Below are 18,772 nucleotides of genomic sequence, written 5' to 3' on the forward strand. Positions count from 1 at the left end.
TGAATAATTGACGACAACCAAGGGAAGAACACTTTTCGAGGGCTCGTTTCATTGTTTGACACAACGGGAAGAGGCCCTGTGACACAAATTAGGTGTGTCGTTTTCAGCGGTTCTTCCGGAACTGTGGAAGGCGAAATTGCGTTGAAGCGCTAAAAGTGAAGGCTTTAAAATCAGCATGGTCTCTAGATGTTAGGCATGCCACAAGGACGAAAGTAGTACGAAAAACTTTTATGAGAAAAACAAACAATTACGAAAGAACTCCAAGTAGCAGAAAACATGAAGATAAGCTATAAAATAATGGTCCTCTAAACAAAATGTACACAATTCTAAAAGATATTTACAGTGCAGATAAAAGGCGGCTTCAGAGTCGAGTCGCGTAGGCTCGTCACGTCTATGAAGTCCGTCGCGCCACAGGTGCACCGCCGTCGACTACACCGTCGGATCTCTGCATGATCACGTGACTGCAGCGTCGAGCCCCCGCAGCGGCTTCACCACTCGTCCTTATGATGTGCACTCTACGGAGCGAAGCCGCGAGACATCTTTCACGTCATCACAAGGACGACGGCAGTCGGCCGAGCTCTTCGCTAGTCTCACCCAACAGCTCACAGGGCGTTGCTAAAAAGACAGGGGCTCCTGGCCATAAGCTCTGCTGGCGGACTTCCGTCGAACGCTGGACCCCTCTCACAGCACATATGCATCTTGCCGTTCCAAGCGCCTTTCTTCCTCCTACTCTTCTCTCAGCCGGCCACGTTGCCTCTAGTGTACCTTGCTTAGCCTTTTCTTTCTTGTTTTCTTTTCCCACTGGCCTGCTTCAATGTATGGTCTTCTTCTTTCTTCAATTCTTCAGTTGACATTGTTCTTTTCTCTCGTTTCTTCTTCCTGTTTTTCTCTTTCTTCTACCACCAGTTGACATGTTCATGAGAATGATACCCTCTTTTTTTAAGAGTTTTTCTGCATGAAAAACTGCTCCTTTGGGCGATTTATACGCTTTCTCTTGATGCACTTCACCAGCACATTCGCATCACATCACTATCAGAAATGCACCACACATCACGTAAATTTGAGTAATAAATCAGGTCATCTGCGTCATTATATAGTTCAGATGTCACACTCACACACAATGTCCTGTGTTTACGGTCACCATTTTAAAAATGTTCTCAATAACCAAAATATAAGGTCTCTACATACTCAGAGTAACTACGACTACTCAACATATTCGCAAGTTCACTGTTCCCAAAACGTCCGCTTTGCGAAACTTCAAAAACAAACTAGGATACTCTGCGTCTGGCCCTCTACACGTTATAACCATCTCTTTTTCCCTTGCCCGTCTGCATACAACATCGCTCGACAAACGTTTCTACATCTCCAAGCAACCTAGGCCAAAACACAACGTTAGTCAATTGCATTACAGTTCGCCTCACTCCTTTGTGCCTGTTTTCATGGTGCTTCTTTATTGTAGCCATTATGTATTTTGCTGGTACCATCAATTACGTACACTCTGCCTTTTTTTTATGAACTTTCAGTATACCACACCTTTATTCTGTACGTACATCACACCTTCTTTCAATCCTTCATTCATTGGCCTACTTCTAATCCTATGTACAGCATACTGGAGTGACTCATCATACTTTTGTTTTTTACCCAACCCAGCCGTCAGCATGCCGAAATCCTTCAGTATTGCAGGCGTACTAAACTTGCCTCCTTCCTCTTTTCCACCTACCACTTCCTTCGAAACTGCTTCTCTTTTCTTCTTGCGTCTTTTCTATGCCACTGCTCATGCGCGGACTTGACATTTTCTTTTGTAGCAGTGGCTGCTCTACTGGTCGTATGCCTTTACCATTTCCTGAAACTACGTCATACAAAGGCTAAACTGCACACAATGCATCTGCACATCCTGTGCAGTACGGGGAATCTAACGTTATTCTTGCCTCAAGAAAACATTTTTTACCTATCTACCATCACCTCGTGTGATGTCCTTCCGGGAATCTCTCTGTCGTCTAGCAAACGTCGTCTAATCAACTTCATATTGGCCCCAGTGTCTCGAAGTACTGATACCGGCTTACCAAGTTTAATGTCCCTTTGACAATCCCCACATCCCTATTATCTAGGCCAGCTGTGTTCACCACTGCACTTACTATACTTGGTGTGTTTCTTTATTTCATGTAAATTTCATCTACTTCTCCGTCAGCTAGTATTGCTGCTGCTTGTCTTACAGGTTTCCTCCTACACTCCTCCGTCTTAAGATCCCACACACTGCACATCTGGCAATAACCACTTTCCTGTTTTACACCACCTCCAAATGAACAGTTACAGGCTTAATGTCAAAAGTCATTACACAAGAAGAAACGCTGCTTCTACCTATGACAATTGCCTCGGGATTTGAAGCTCGCCTCTCTTCCTCTTTTGTGACCCTGCTTTTATTTATATCTCCTAAATTTCTCGTCCGCGTGGCTTTTATATATTGGTAAGAGTGGTCAACTACTTCATTAAGTGATTCTAGCTTTCTTTCCTTTAGGAAGATGAATAACGTTTGGTGACAACAAGCAAGTGATTGCTCTCTAACCAAACAGTCACGCACAGCTTCATACGTATTAGGCATTTCAGCCATACCCATCTATCTGTCAAAATAACTAGATAAACTGCTCATAAACTGCTATCCTGTTTCCTCGTCTTCGGGCTTGCATTTATAAAATCTTTTTCGGAATCACTCAGCATCAGCCTGAACCGCTGAAGTAGTACTTTTATGACTTTTTTATGGTCCATCGACCTAAAGCGGGCATTCTCTCGAATACACTCAAAGTTTCGCCAAACAATCACAGGCGAAGTGCCGCTTACTTTTAGCTCAACTTTGCCACAAAGCGACTCTTTCAAATCGAAGCAGATAAGCATCCAGATAAACCCTTTTGTCGTCAAAGGGGGCCACTAGCTTGCGTGGACAAATGCTCTAGGAATCCGCTGGTGGACGGAACCGGATTATCTAGTGTCATCGTCTCTCGTGCAAAACGCGTCTGCTAAACGCAACTTCAATAGAAGTATTTCGTTATCGGCTTCACACGCCTCGCAAGTGTTCTATTTCACGAGCTCTAACAACGCAAGCGACTCTTTTCAGCTGAGCCCCAACGCCATCGCCATTCCCAACATTTTTTTGTAGTCCATGCTGCCGTGACGTGAAAGAATAATTAGAAAGTGTAATTATTCTGGAAGGTTCGCCATTACTTCCTCATGGTCTCTAGATTTTGAGCACGCTACAAGGATTAGAAAAGTACGAAAAGTTTTTATTAAAAAACAAACAATTATGAAAAACCTCAAGTAGTGGAAAACTTGAAAAGAAAGCTATAGTATAATGGTCTTTTAAACACTATATACATAACCTAGAAATACATTTACAGTACAGGTACACGGCCTGACGTGGTGGTGACTCCGAAGTCAAGCCGTTAAGGCTCGTGGCATCTATGGAGTCCATCGCGCCACATGTGCACGGCCATCGGCTACACCATCGGGTCTCTGTAGTATGACGTGAATGCAGCGTCGGGTCCCCCCAGCGGCTTTACCGCTCGTCCTTGTGATGGTCACTCTACGGAGTGAAGCCTCAGGACATCTTTCGGGTCCTCACAAGGATGACTTCGCTCCACGGAGATCCTCTCCTGGTTGCAGGCCACAGCTCACAGGGCGTTGCTGAGAAGACAGGGGCACCTTGGCATGAACTCAGCTGGCGGACTTCCATCGGATGCCGTGCCACTGTCACCGCATGTCTGCGTCTCGCCGTTCAAGCCCCTGTTATCTCTACTCCTCTTCTCCCTGCCAGCCACATCACCTCTCGTGCTCCTTGTTTAAGCTATTCTTCCTTGTGTTCTTTTCCCACCTGACCTGCTTCAATGTACGGTCTTCTTTCTTCATCTATTTATTTGATATTGTCCTTTTTTCTCGTTTCTTCTTCCTCTTCTTCTCTCTCTTCTACTACTAGTTGGCATGTTCATCACAGGAATGAACAATATCAAGTCTACGTATATGACTTGTAATATGTAATAGAAAAGTTGTCTGCCAGATCTTTCTTACTAGTCGGGATTCATTCGTGAAGCATATGTACAGATCTGTAAATGTGCGTTTACTGGTTCATAACCAGTAACTTAACTCTAATGCCCCACAACTTGCGTCACACTGTGGAACGTGTGGTCGCTCTCCTATGTTTGCAGATAGGAAGGTCTTGCCACCAAATAAAGTTAAGATTACTCGAATGGTGATAGAGTACTCCTATATGAAAAAAAGAGCGACGCATACGTCAGTCAGGCATCATTGTCGTGAACGGGAGTGGGTGAGTGAATGAACTTCAATTTATAATCGGACATGTTTGTGGTCGGGGCTGCACTACACAGGGAGGTACCAAGACGCATTGTCTCCGTACAGCCTCCTTGACCTGCTGCATAGCCCATTTTTAGTCTTGGGCCTCCCAGCTCGGCAGTAATACCCGCCACCACTCCCGGAGGGCCTCCGGAGAACATGTTGATATATGTTGTGACATTCCCTTGATATATGTTTGTAAGACGCCTTTTCTGTTATGCATAGATTGCTTTCATTGTCCGGGTATAGTGTGGGTACCTCCGGTGAAGGTGCACTGGGCTTGTGTAGGAGTTTGTTTGTAGCTGTCGGTATTGAAATGCCTCTTGCCTGTTTAGAGTCAGGTGAGGTGGGGAGAAACGCACCTTGCTTTTTTGTAGTGTTGTGTGTATTCTATGTAGCATGTAAATCGGTTCGTGTTTGGTACATCGGCGGAACCTGTAGGATCACCGAGCAGTCTCTATGGGTTGCGCGGCGAGATAATTTTCACGAGAACTCGTGAGTCATCTTGTCGTCATCACTGTATGCATCTCGTGCGTCGTCACTGTGTGCGTCAGTCATCTCGTGAGTCTTCACTGAGTCATCTCAGCGATCACTCACAACTCGTGAGTCATCACTGTGTGCGTCTCTGTGTGCACCGGGAACCATGTTAGGTATTTGGGTTCATCTACTTTTCGTAGTTCTTGGCTATTATCAAGTATTTTGAGGGTTTGTTGTAGAATACGGCCTTCCACAAAAGTTATGATGGCAACTCACGAATCACTCACAATGATTGTGTTTTTGTAGGAGGTAATAGCCATGGCTATGGCTACATCTTCAGTCTCTTTTATATTGTTTGTTATAACAGTGAACGTATTACTGCACACCCCGTACATGTCAATCACGACATCAGTGCGAGCGTTTGGTTCAGAGTACGAGCTAGCATCTACTAAAAAAGATTTACTGTTCGTACCACGTGCTTTGTGCAGTGCTTTTGCTAGGGAAAAATAGTTTATTTTTCTTCTTGACACGTGTCCAGGGAAGTAATGCCTAAAATATTGAATCGATATGCACTCTTCCTTTCGCACAAGTTTTCTTTTCTTTCTGTGTTCCTGTTTAACTGGATGGCATCACCAGCAAATCAGTGACAAACTTTCTGGCCAGCTTTGGGCCGTCCGGCAATCCGAAGATCCCGCCCTGGTTCAAGGACTTCCGGCAGTCACCTGAGGCACCACCATCAACATTGACGGAGGGTAATACGGCTCAGGGGTTAACACCCTCTTCTGCTTGCCTTGCCCGAACGAAACTGTCTGTCTTTAAACTTTATTCCTTCATTCGTTGAGAGTCTTTGCTCGTACTTTGTGTGTGTACCTTCTTTTAGCGCTGGTTTAAGGATGTAGTTCTAAAAACACAAAAATACCTATGTTTATTTATTTATTTATTCAAAATACCTTACAGGCCCGCTGAAGGGCATTGAGTAAGGGGGGCATCAGTATACAAACGAAATAACAATTAAAGAGAAAAGCAGACGAAAAATTATATACATATATAGAAAATTACAAAAATCAAGGTGCACCAGCGTTATACAATACTAGAGTGCAACGAAGTCAGGTTGTCTTGAAAAATTTCACGGTTACAAATGGATACAACATGATCCGGAAGGCCGTCGCAATATGCAATGGCTCGAGGTAATGATGATAAGTTGAATGCCTGCGTGTGACCATGAATGCGCATAAAACTACGGGCATTGTGAATGCGCTGGGAAGTGCGCGCAGGAGAATAAAGTGGCAAACAGTGAATTTCGTTACTCTAAATGTACCTACGAAACAGACATAAAAGAGCAATGTTGCGGCGTATTTCTAGTGACTGAAATGCAAGGTCTTATTTTATTAGGGTAATACTTAAATGATAGTCGTAGTTTCCTGAGATGAAACTCGCTGCCCTATTCTGGACGGCTTCCAACATACGTACCAAGTAATCTTGATATGGTTACCATGTGGATGATGCATACTCTAGCTGTGGGCGAACATAAGTAATATATGATAATGCGCGTACGTTAGAAGGAGCGTTGCGCAAGTTTCTGTGGAGATATCCGAGAGATTGAGATGCGTTCGATGAGACAGCTGCTATATGCGTAGTCAAGGATAGATCCGATGTAAGGTGAGCGCCTAAATATTTGTAAGATGGCACAACGGCTGACACAACGGCGTTATTAATCTTATAGTGAAATGCTGAATTGTTATGCTTTCGAGTGAACGAGATTAACTTGCATTTAGAGGCGTTAAAGGACATCTGCCAAGTTTCGCACCACCGGAAGGTTAGGTCAAGGTCATTTTGGAGAGCGGAATGATCATCAAAACATTTAATGTTGCGGTATATGGCGCAATCGTCAGCGAACAACCTAACTGTGGATGAAAGGTTATCGGGCAAATCATTATTGTATATTAGAAAAAGTAACGGACCTATTACACTGCCTTGGGGAACACCGGATGTGACGTCGCAAAGGTTAGATGAAATGTCGTTGATCACCGTAAGTTGCTGACGCGAAGAGAGGAAGCTTCGTAGCCAAGACAGGATTAATGAATCAATACGGAGCGCGGCTAATTTAGACATTGAACGACAATGAGGGACAGTATCGAATGCCTTGGCGAAATCAAGGAAGAGGCAATCAGTTTGTTCGTTAGCGTTCATATTAAAGTGAAGGTCAGTCGTGAATTCGAATAACTGAGTGTCACATGAGTAGCCTTTTCTAAAGCCATGCTGATGGGAGAAGAAGAAGTTGTGCGATTCAAGGTGATCGTAGATATGAGAAGCCAAGATATGTTTCAGTAGTTTGCAAGAGATGCATGTAAGTGAAATGGGTCGATAATTACGGGGCGAGTGCCTGTCACCGGACTTAAATACGGGAATCACCTTACCAATCTTCCAATCCTTGGGCAGTTCGCCTGATGATATCGACTGGTTAAATAGGAGACAGAGGAAGCGGCTGGAAATATCTGTGGTGTTCTTCAGTATTTTAAAGTTATAGTTATCAATACCTGATGAAGTAGAAACCTTAAGATTCGTGATGAGTTGGGCTATACCTTCGGCAGTGACAATGATTGGGGCCATTAAAGCGAAAGGGTGATCTGGAACAAATGGCACATTGAAACAATCTTCCTGTGTAAATACAGACGCGAAGTACTAATTGAAAGCAATAGCGGAAGCTTCATCAGAAAGCGGCGTTAGTTCACTATCGTGTATTGTAATGTGATTAGGAGACTTGTTGTAGGGTGAAATAATTTGCCAGATTTGGGGTAATAGTTTTGGGGTTATTTTTGAGAAGTGACGGAAAGTCCTGCGAATAATATTTCTTCTTAGCTGTGTCTAAGGCTTTACATTAGTCTTGTAAGCAGACCTTGTATTTATCCCAGTAGGACACAGAGCCAATGTGTTTTGCGGTATCATAGAAATGTTTCTTTTTATTTCGTAATGTTCGAAGACGTTTAGTAAACCAAGGGTTAGCTTTATCGTTGGAAGCAGAGATCAGCGGCACAAGCTGGTCAACTAACTCTAATATTTTTTCTTTAAAAAGAATCCAGTTTTCGTTCACGGTTCGAGAGGCAAACGACGGCAAAAAAAGTTCTGGATAAAAATCTTCTAGCTCTGTCCTGAATTGATGGAAATTAGCACGGTTGTAATCCCCCATTGTTTTTCTCACTGAGCCTGTGAAAGTTACAGGTAGGTTGATTTGGAAGTTAAGGAGCTTGTGGTCACTAAATCCTTCTATGTAAGAAATTGCTCCAGTGGTTTCTGGTGCATTAGTGAAAACAAGGTCAAGTATGTTAGTACCACGGGTGCATTGGTGAACAACTTGTGATAAGTTGTAATCGAGGGTTACTTCGAGAAAATTTGATGAGGCGTGACATTTGGTAGTCATGGTAGACCAATCAATGAGCGGGTAGTTGAAATCGCCAAAAAAGTATGTAATGTCAGCTGAATAGAGTTGCGTAGCTCGTTCTATGTTGTCACGTAGATCTTTGGGGGATGATGATGATATATGGTGTTTTTTGGCGCAAGGGCCATTTGATGGCCAAAGAGCGCCAGTTCATGAGACAGGAATGTGGACAATGATTGTGATTAGCGGCTGTATAAGGGCCATAAAATTCCTCGCAGTAAAGCGGGTAAAAACATACAATTAATAAAATCATGACCATGCCGTGAAAGGTGCGTGTAGTGCGAATAGATGGCAAAAGTTAATTATAATAAAAACGATGGTGGACATGTATGGCATTAGCACAAGTGCTTCACTCGTTCATACCCTTGCGTCCAAGGGCCGTGAGGCAAGTGCTTTATTGTGTAGCCACCGCAGCGAAAACCTCTCTGGAGAGGTCGTGCTACGGTATGCCCGGGTATATGACATGAAAGCTATGAATTTCTTTTAAAAACGCTAACAATGATTTGCGACTGAAAAGCGGTTCCCTACCGACGAACATTGCAGGGTGTAAAGGTATATGTTGTCAGTAGGGTGAAGGAAAGTGTTGTTTTCTTAGAGTGTCCAATTGTTTCCACTGAATTAAAATGCGAAGAACTGTTAGTGCTTCACCACATCTGTCACACAATGGTGGATCGCAGCCAGACAAAAGATATGTGTGTGTCGTGTATGTGTGTCCTAGCCTGAGCCTCGTTAATGTTACCTCTGTGTGACGTGATTTTGATACTGGTGGCCAATGGCCAAGGTGTGGCTTGATAACGTGTAGTTTGTTTTGTGTGTGTGTATCCCACTTGCTCTGCCAGTAGTCCCTGAATTTTCGTTTGAGAGACGGCTTAAGATCAAGGGCCGAGATTGATGTGGGCGTAATGGCGGTGCTTTCGTGGGCGCATGCAGCAAGCTGATCCGCCATCATGTTGCCTTGAATCTCACGGTGCCCTGGCACCCAGCACACAACAACATGTCGGTTGAGTGTGTAGAGTGTGCATAAAATGGAGTAAAGTGAAAGAGGACAGGGTTTTTTTGTTTTTTAAGACTGTGCAGAGCCGTTACCACACTGAGGGAGTCTGTATAAATTACTGCTTTTTGTATTTGTGATTGTTTGATGTGTTTAGCTGCCACAAGTATCGCGTAAGCTTCCGCTGTAAAGATACTTGTGCCTGGATGTAGAGGGCCAGCCTCCGAAAAGGAAGAGCAAACAGCAGCGTAGGACACAGAGGGGTTAGACTTAGAGGCATCTGTAAAAAACTCAGGACGTGTGTATTTGTTTTGAAGTTCCAAGAAGTATGTTCCAATATGGGCAATAGGCGCATGTTTAGTAACTTCTAGGAAAGACACATCGCAATCTATAGTCTGCCACTGCCACGGTGGCGGGTATGCTACAGGAGCCATTAAACTGTGTTCGAGTGACACTCCAGTGTCCTCAGCTAGACCCTTCAGGCGAACTGAGAAGGGCTGCCTCATTGAAGGCCTGTTTTGAAAAAGAATGGAGCTCGACCAGTCACTAATAGTAGAGTATGAGGGGTGCCTCTTGTCTGCTTTCACCTTAAGGAAGTATGCAAAGGACATGTAGGTTCTTTGCAGATGAAGCGACCACTCATTTGACTCAACGTAAAGGCTTTCTACGGGGCTGGTGCGAAAAGCACCCATAGAAAGGCGGATGCCCAAATGGTGCACAGGGTCCAGCATCTTCAAAGCACTTTGAGTCGCAGACTGATAAACAATGGCCCCATAATCTAAGCGGGTGCGAATAAGGCTTCTATAGAGGTTCATGAGGCATTTCCTGTCACTACCCCACGTAGTACGTGACAACACTTTTATAATATTCATGGCTTTTAAACATTTTGTTTTTGAATACTTTATGTGGGGTACGAAGGTCAACTTGTTGTCCATGATTAAGCCTAAGACTTTATGCTCGGCTTTGACGGAGAGACGTTGCCCGTTCAATCGAATGTCAGGTTCCGAGTGCATGCCTCTCTTTCGAGAGAACAAGACACACGTGCTTTTTTGTGGGTTAAGTCGAAATCCGTCTTCATCTGCCCATTTGGAGACCTTATTTAAACCCAGCTGAACCTGCCGCTCACACATGGCCAAGTTGCATGACTTGAAGCCAAGCTGAACGTCGTCGACATATGTACAATAGAACATATTGCGGGGAATGGACAAGTGAAAAGAATTCATTTTAATAATAAAAAGTGTGCAACTAAGCACACCACCTTGTGGCACGCATGTTTCCTAAACAAATGTTTGCGAGAGCACACTACCCAGACGGACACGGAATGTCCGGTTTGACAGGTAACTTTCGATTATATGAAACATTCTTCCGCGCACACCAAGGTGGGACAGGTCTCTTAGAATTCCGAAACGCCAAGTTGTATCATAAGCCTTTTCGATATCGAGGAACACAGAGAGAAAATATTGTTTATGGACGAAGGCGTCTCTGATGTGTGCCTCGATACGAACAAGGTGGTCTGTGGTGGATCTACTTTCTCAAAACCCACACTCAAATGGGTCGAGCAAATTATTTGTTTCAAGAAAATGTACATGTCGGCAGTTTATCATTTTTTCGAAGACTTTGCACAAGCAGCTTGTAAGTGCTATAGGCCTATAACTCGAGGGTAAAGAAGGGTCCTTGCCCTCTTCCAAAATGGGAATAACAATAGCCTCTTTCCAGGAGGTAGGAATAGTGCCAGAAGACCAAATAGCATTGTACAAACAAAGGTTTTTCGGGTTTTGTTTGGTAGGTTTTTTAACATTTCATACATCACACGATCAGAACCTGGGGCAGAAGTACTGCGGGAGTTTAGAGATGTTCAGAGCTCAGCTAGACTGAAAGTTTGGTTACATGCCTCGTATCTAGTGGATTTGTGTTCGAGTTTCTGCTTTTTTATTTTTGTTCTGTATTTTTGGAAAGTGTCAGTATAGTGGGACGAGCTGGATACCTGTTCGAAGTGTGCAGCGAGGAAGTTTGCCTGATCTTCCAAGGTATCACCCTGACTGTTTACGAGTGGAAGTGTGTGTACTTGTTTTCCTGCTATCCTACCGACCATGTTCCAGACTTTAGCCTCCTGTGTGTATGAATTAACCCCTGATAAAAACTTCTGCCAGCTTTCTCTTCTGGCCTGCCGACGCGTTCTCCTGCCTTGAGACTTTATTTTCTTGAAGGTTTCAAGATTTTCGGCTGTCGGTGAGTTCCTAAGCAGTCCCCAAGCTCTGTTTTGCTGTTTGCGCGCGTTTCGGCATTCAGAGTTCCCCCATGGCACACATCGTTTTCCAGGGTGTCCATTTCTTTGTGGGATGCATTTTGTTGCAGCATCAATCAAAAACGCTGTGAAGTAGTTCACAGCAACATCAATGTTCAAAGTACAGATGTCATTCCAACCTAGACAAGCGATAGTATAAAACTGTTCCCAGTCGGCTCTGTTTATGAGCCACTTGGGAACACGTGGTGGACACTCAGTTACTGTCGTTGTGCTCAAAACTACGACGAAGTGGTCACTTCCGTACAGAATACTGACGACTTTCCACTGGAGTAGAGGCACAAGAGATGGAGATACTATGCTCAGGTATATGGAGGAGTAGGTGTTATTAGCGAGGTTTTAATAGGTTGGTTCTTTTCGATTTAGGAGACACGCGCTCGACGAGAGAAGGAACTGTTCGATCAGTCGACCTCGCGCGTCATACCGAGAGTCACCCCATAGCCTGCTATGTGCATTAAAGTCTCCAAGGAGAACATAAGGCTCCGGAAGTTCATCAATTAGAGAGTGTAAATCGCGTTTTTTGCAGCTTATAGCTAGGAAGAATGTAAATAGTGCAGATTGTGATCAGTTTATCAAAAAGAACCACTCAAACAGCCACTGCCTCAAGGGATGTTTGGAGTTGTAAGTGTGTGCATGCTATTCCTTGATTCACAATGATAGCAACACCTCCGGATGATGTCATAGCATCAACACGGTCTTTTCGGAAAATAACGTATTTACGAAGAAAATTTGTGTGTTTTAAATTAAGGTGTGTTTCTTGTACACACAGCACTTTTGCCGAGTGTTCATGTAAGAGTTCTTGGATGTCGTCAAGGTTTCTGAGAAGGCCCCTGACGTTCCATTGTATATTTTGAGTGTTCATGGTGAATGTGAAATAGTGCTGTGTGTACGAAAAGCGAGTGGCTGTTTAGACAGGGAGTTTGAGTTAACTTAACATGGCCATCACCAGGCCCTGTTATCTGCTTTTTTGTTTTCTTGACGCGCTCCAGGGAGCCACGCCGTTCTTCCGGCACCAAGGGTGCCGACGTATCCATTGCCTCCTCGGAGGCACTGGATGCCCGCACGTGCGGGCTGTTAATTCGAATTTCGGGCCTCGCCTGGTGAGGTGAGGCCTTGAGACCGGAGGACTCTGGAGTCTCCGGTCTCTGTTTGGGAGTAGGCGGTGTAGCTTGGGCTGCAGCCGCCTTGGGGGCAGGTGCCACAACCACCGGCTCGGTATGCGCGGGCCGAAGGAGTGGCGAGGGCTGGTGCGGCGATGCCCCCTGACGCGCCGCATCAGCGTATGTAGGTCCATAGAATGGAGCGACTCTTCGCCGTGCTTCCTTAAATGTAATGTTCTCCTTCACCTTCAACGTAATTATTTCTTTTTCTTTTTTCCAGTATGTGCAGGAGCGTGAATATGCGGCATGGTTTCCTTCGCAGTTTACACAGTATGGCGGTTGTTTGCAGTTCTCAGACACGTGGCCGAGAACTCCACATTGTGCAGAAGTCTGGCGACCACGACAGGTTTTAGAGCCATGGCCATACCTCTGGCATTGGAAGCAACGACGAGGGTTTGGTATGTACGGCCTGATAGATGTCTTTGTGTATCCTGTTTGAATAGATTCCGGTAGTTTACTGGATGCAAATGTGAGTATTAAGTGTTTCGTCGGTGTTTCCTTATTATCTCTTCTAATGATGATTCTCTGTACATTAGTGACATTTTGGCTCTTCCACCCCTCCAAAAGTTCAGTCTCAGTCAAGTCAAGTAAGTCCATGTCAGATACCACTCCGCGAGTTGTGTTCATTGATCTATGTGGTGTTATGGTTATTGGTATGCCACCGAAATCTGAAAGACGGTCTAGCTTTTGAAATTGTTCTTTATCACGGATTTCGAGGAGAAGGTCTCCACTAGCCATTTTGGTTACCTTGAATCCTGTGCCAAGAGTTTCAGTAAGACATCTAGAAACCAGGAAAGGAGAGACGGTTCTGGCTTGCTTTTCAGTTTTTTCACAGTGGATAACATGATAGTGAGGATATGTTTCTTTAGGCTGGTTAAAAAAGTTTATATCATCGGTGCGTACCTGCTTTAAGCCGGTACGATCAGACAGTAAGGGGAATGCTCCATGCATGCCTTTCTTATTTTTGTTCAGCAGCGTTGGCGGCCACCCACCACGGAGCCCAACTAGGGGACGCTACAAGTTTACAGATGCTGAAAACTGCAGACGCCAGCCGTACAACGCCACTATAACCCAATGCGCCTAGACCAAGGTAGGCTATTTGCACAGGGTTAACCCTAGCCGCCTGGAAGTTTGGAAGTAAACGGAAGAGAGTAGAAGACAGGACAGATAAATAGTGAGAGATAAAGACGAAGATGCAGGGAGAGAGGGATAGGAAAAGACGACTGCCGATTTCCCCTGGGTGGGTCAGCCCAGGGGTGCCGTCTACATGAAGCTGGGGCCAAAGGGGTGTGTTGCCTCTGTCGGGGGGCCTTAAAGGTCCAATCACCCAGCGTCGGCTCAACCCCCAGGATCCCCTTTTCCCCGGACACGGCAAAGCCACGCACGGCTAGGCGTGGGAGGGAGTAGAAACTCCCCCGTTAGCTCGGGTCCGTGGTGTCGCTACACACCAAACGCCTACTTGCGCAGGCGCCCCTGCGGGGGATCTTTGGGGGAAGAGGAATGGGCATCCGGTGGACGATAACATGCTCCTATAAGTATTTTTGCATAATTTGTAACGCATGCTGTCCAAGTTATCTCTGTAGAGGGGTTAGTATCAAGGGGAACTGATGACACTGTCTTTTTTACTGCTATTAGGACGCCTCTTCCTCTTCTATCGACACGGTCACGTCGATATATGTTATAGTTGTGTTTATCTGGGAACAGTTCCTCGTTGGTTACGTCAGGATAGAGCCAAGTCTCCGTGAGTATTAATATGTCGGCATCACTTTCATCTAAGTAAGAACTCAACTCATCCCTCTTGGGAAGTAGGCTTCGAATGTTAGTAAAAAACACAGATAAAGATGGTGACTTAAACTGACTCCGCTTACGCGTATTCGTGTTAGCCTCTAGCTATCTCGTAGACAGCACAACTATGTTGCTAGAGTGATCGAAAACGTAGGTTTTATTGTCAATGCGAAGTTCATCAACGGATAGCTTAAAGAGTTTGTTTTGAGCCTTTGCGTATTCCAGAAGTTTTTGGCGAGCTTGTCGCGTTTTCGTGAAAAAATCTTCGCGTATGTAAAAATTAGTTCTCTTAAGCTTACGCGAATTTGACAAAATTTGCTCTTTGTCCTTAAAAAATGTGAACTTCACAATAATTGGCCTTCGTCGATCTGTGTTAAATCTTCCCAGCCTGTGCACGCGCTCTAATTGTGGACTAGATGTGGAATTGCCTAGGTGGTATGAACAAAACTTCACTATCTTATCTTCTGAGACTGCCCAGTTCTCATTGGGGTCATCTTCAATGCCGAAAAATAGAAGGTTAGACCGACGTAACCTATTTTCTGCATCGTCGCACCTATTCGATATTTTTGACAGTTGGTTCGTCACATCGCGCAAAGCGTCAACAGAGCCAGAAGGGGCGGTCACAGACCGAGTAGCGGTGATTTCTTCTAGTAAATTCACCTTGGTACTCAAACTTTTAATTTCGCTGTCTGCTGCTTTCATTTTGTCCGATATGGCATGAAGGGCGTCAGCATCCGCACCAGCCCCATCAGCAATTCGAACAGCGTTGGCTTTAGCTGTTCAATTTCAATCTCGGCGCTAGCATGTTTTGAGAGCAAAGCTTCATAACTTTCCTTCAGATCGCGTATTTCAGTAAGGACTAGAGCGAATGCGTCGGCCTCCGTCTTATTTATAGGACCGGGATTTGATTCCACATCACCGGCCAGGATTAATAAAAGTTCACGCATGGCACCGCATACATACATGCAAGATAATAATTGCTTCAAAACACTCCTAAGTTCAGGTGGGCACGACACCGCAAGGAAGCAACGGTTGCTACTTCTTATACAAGAAGCATTATTTAAGTAACCAACCTGAAACAGCAAAGGCCGTAAGCATGGCATCCTTCCAACGGTGTCGAGCCCAAACCAGCAAGTCGTAGACTGACGCTTAAATAGAGCACAGCGCTGTCCAGCCATCGTGACAGAAGAGCCATGTTGCCAGGTGAGAAGGTCGTTTCCATCCATGTTTGGAAAACCAAGCGTGACCGGTCGCCATTCTAGAAGCCAGGAATTCGGTACCAGCCAAGACGAGCCAGAAACTCCCCTGTGCGCAGCACAGCTGAGGTCAGTCAGCCAAGAGGCGTTTCCCTTTTGCGAGCAGGTGAAATCATTCACTGCGCGAGGAATGGGCGTCGAACACGGTGAAGTTGGACTGGAGCTAGGCGCAACAACCGAAGCAGGCCAGGAGGCGCCCAGCAGCCCACAGCATGTTGCCCAGGTTACAGTGACCTGAAACAGCACAGGCCGTAAGCATGGCATCCTTCCAGCGGTGTCGAGCCCAAACCAGCAAGTCGTAGACTGACGCTTAAATAGAGCACTGCGCTGCCCAGCCATCGTGACAGAAGAGCCATGTTGGCAGGTGAGAAGGTCGTTTCCATCCATGTTTCGAAAACCGAGCGTGACCGGTCGCCATTCCAGAAGCCAGGAATTGGGTACCAGCCAAGATGAGCCAGAAACTCCCCTGTGCGCAGCACAGCTGAGGTCAGTCAGCCAAGAGGAGTTTCCCTTTCGCGAGCAGGTGAAATTCACTGCGCGAGGAATAGGCGTCGAACATGGCGAAGTTGAACTGGAGGTAGGCGCAACAACCGAAGCAGGCCAGGAGGCGCCCAGCAGCCCACAGTATGTTCCTAAACACAACATTTTAAAACTACCAAAGTTCGGCGCTGAAGTACTGCCATGACCATGCATGTCTCCCATCATATCTCCCTGAGAGATTCATGCTTGCTTAGCTCGCATTGGCTCGATTCTTGTTCCTTCCAACTACTTGGACGAAGACAGAATGACAGACCAGTGTGCCGCCTGTCTATGTATCCTCATTAAAGTAGTTGGCTTGCACAGCCATGTTCTGTATGATGCTTGCGGTAATTGCAACCAGCTTTTCATGTCAGTAAGAGAGTTAAATACGTGAAGGAACGTTTTCCTCGACCATCTGCTGCAACTTGGAAGTTTGGAATCAGATATGTTTGACTACCGGGCACCAATTTTGATAAATATTGTTGCACTCAGCTTAGTACTGAAACTACACACACTCCAGAGCTGCAGAACGCTGATGCAGAAGCGAAGAAAGGCCCCTTTAATGAACAAGCAGGTGATGTCTTTTTGTCCACCTTATTTTCGTCACATCTATACCATGAAAGTTACAGTTCAATTGAAACAGATAGTTAACATTCATTACACATTCCTCGGCTTCATTGACTGTTAGTTTTCATTGAGGTTGGGTTAAAGAAACGTCCCTCGGAAAATTCTTTCATTCAGTAACAGTGAGAGTATCGTTCCGACAGATTGAATCATTTCGGCCGAGCCATAAAAAGTGCCATTCAAACCTCCAACTAAACCGCGATATTCAGGTGCTGATATTTTAGTATCAGATCGAAAAGAAAATAGATAGATAGACAGACAGACAGACAGACAGACAGACAGACAGACAGACAGACAGACAGATAGACAGATAGATAGATAGATAGATAGATAGATAGATAGATAGATAGATAGATAGATAGATAGATAGATAGATAGATAGATAGATAGATAGATAGATAAAGAAATTTTCCAACTTAAAAAAAAATTGTCCGCAGCTTCCCTCGGGGGAACACTGAGGAGGATGCGGAGCATATAATTGGTTAACGGGGTGTTAAAGTGCGACTTACTTGGGTCGATGGCTAAATTGGTTAACGTGGTTGTGAAATGGGGTGTTAAATTGCGACTTACTTGGGTCGATGGCTAAATTGGTTAACGTGGTTGTAGGAGGGGGTGTTAAATGAGTGAACACGTACACACGTATGCGAAAGGGCGGCGCTGGTCGAAGGGACGTCGTTCATTGTGTTTGTGGATTCGTTGGAATTCATTTCACCGCGACCTTGGACGTCGACGCGCCGTACAAACCAACCGACGAGCGGCAACTGAGCGAGCGAGCGCCGACCTTGAGTATATATACAGCTCGACGGCGCATGCACTGTCAGCTGTTGAATGTTCTCGAAGCGCGACGCCACATGCGCGTCCACTGGAGAATCAGGAGAATTGTAGATGTCGAACGCGGTGTGTAGAGGAGGAAGGGTGCACAGATGGTGGAGGAGTGAAGCACGCGCGGTGTGTAGAGGAGGAAGGGATGCACAGATGGTGGAAGAGTGGGCGACGGCGCGACGGCGCATGCGCGCGCGTCAGCTGTCGAATGTTCGAGAAGCGGTGTGGACGGCGCGGACGGCGCACTACAAGGCGCGAGTATAAGATGCTTCCGCATCTAAAAATGCCTGTTTCTGTTTCAACACAGAGGTGTATGGGCCACTGCGTGCAGCACGTCGAACACGGTATCGCACCGATGTTTCTTTAACACCATGTAAGACCAGAACAAACCTGTTGAAATTTTCATTCTTTCCGAGCAATATAACCGATAAGAATAACCAGCGGTTATAACGGCAATTAAGCTCAGATTCTATAAAACATATGTCTACTTAATGTTATCGCCATGATCGCGCTGTGCCAATTTATCAATTATTTATTTATTTATTTATTTGTAAATACTGCCAATCCCAAAAGGATCATAGCAGGAGGGCATATACAATAGTTGAATACAACATAACACAAATTGTGATACAATGGAAACACCAACTAATTTTAAATAAAAAGTGCAACACAAGAGCAAATGCATTTCTTCATTGCAAAGCGAAATAAACACAATTGCATTTATTCATTGCAAAGCGAAATAAACGCTTACAAAATTGTAAAGGTTTAAAAGCTTAATGTAAGACTTCCCTACGGAAGCCTTCTTCGCATAAAAGTGGCCCGGTGAAGCGAGCTTATGTGTCTTTTTGGTACATGGCTGAGGCACCTGGCGTACTCTGGGGACAGATTGCCCTCATTTCTGTCTAGCATTTTTTCTCTATGCGAAGTATTTCTCCACGAACGAACTTCGGTGACTTTGAGCGTATCAGCCGATCAATCAATCAATCACCTAATCAATATCTATCTATCTATCTACCTAACTATCTACCTATCTATCTACCGATCTATCTATCTATCTATCTA

General features: G+C 45.0%; 1 protein-coding gene across 3 annotated transcripts in view; it reads right to left on the reverse strand.

The window, feature by feature from the left end:
* Mp (collagen XV/XVIII-type protein multiplexin) overlaps window positions 1-18,772 on the reverse strand; it is a 731,849-nt gene that overhangs the window by 20,281 nt on the left and 692,796 nt on the right. The window lies entirely within an intron of this gene.

Source organism: Rhipicephalus microplus, chromosome X, assembly GCF_043290135.1.
Source record: "Rhipicephalus microplus isolate Deutch F79 chromosome X, USDA_Rmic, whole genome shotgun sequence".
In the NCBI taxonomy this organism is placed as follows: Eukaryota; Metazoa; Arthropoda; class Arachnida; order Ixodida; family Ixodidae; genus Rhipicephalus; species Rhipicephalus microplus.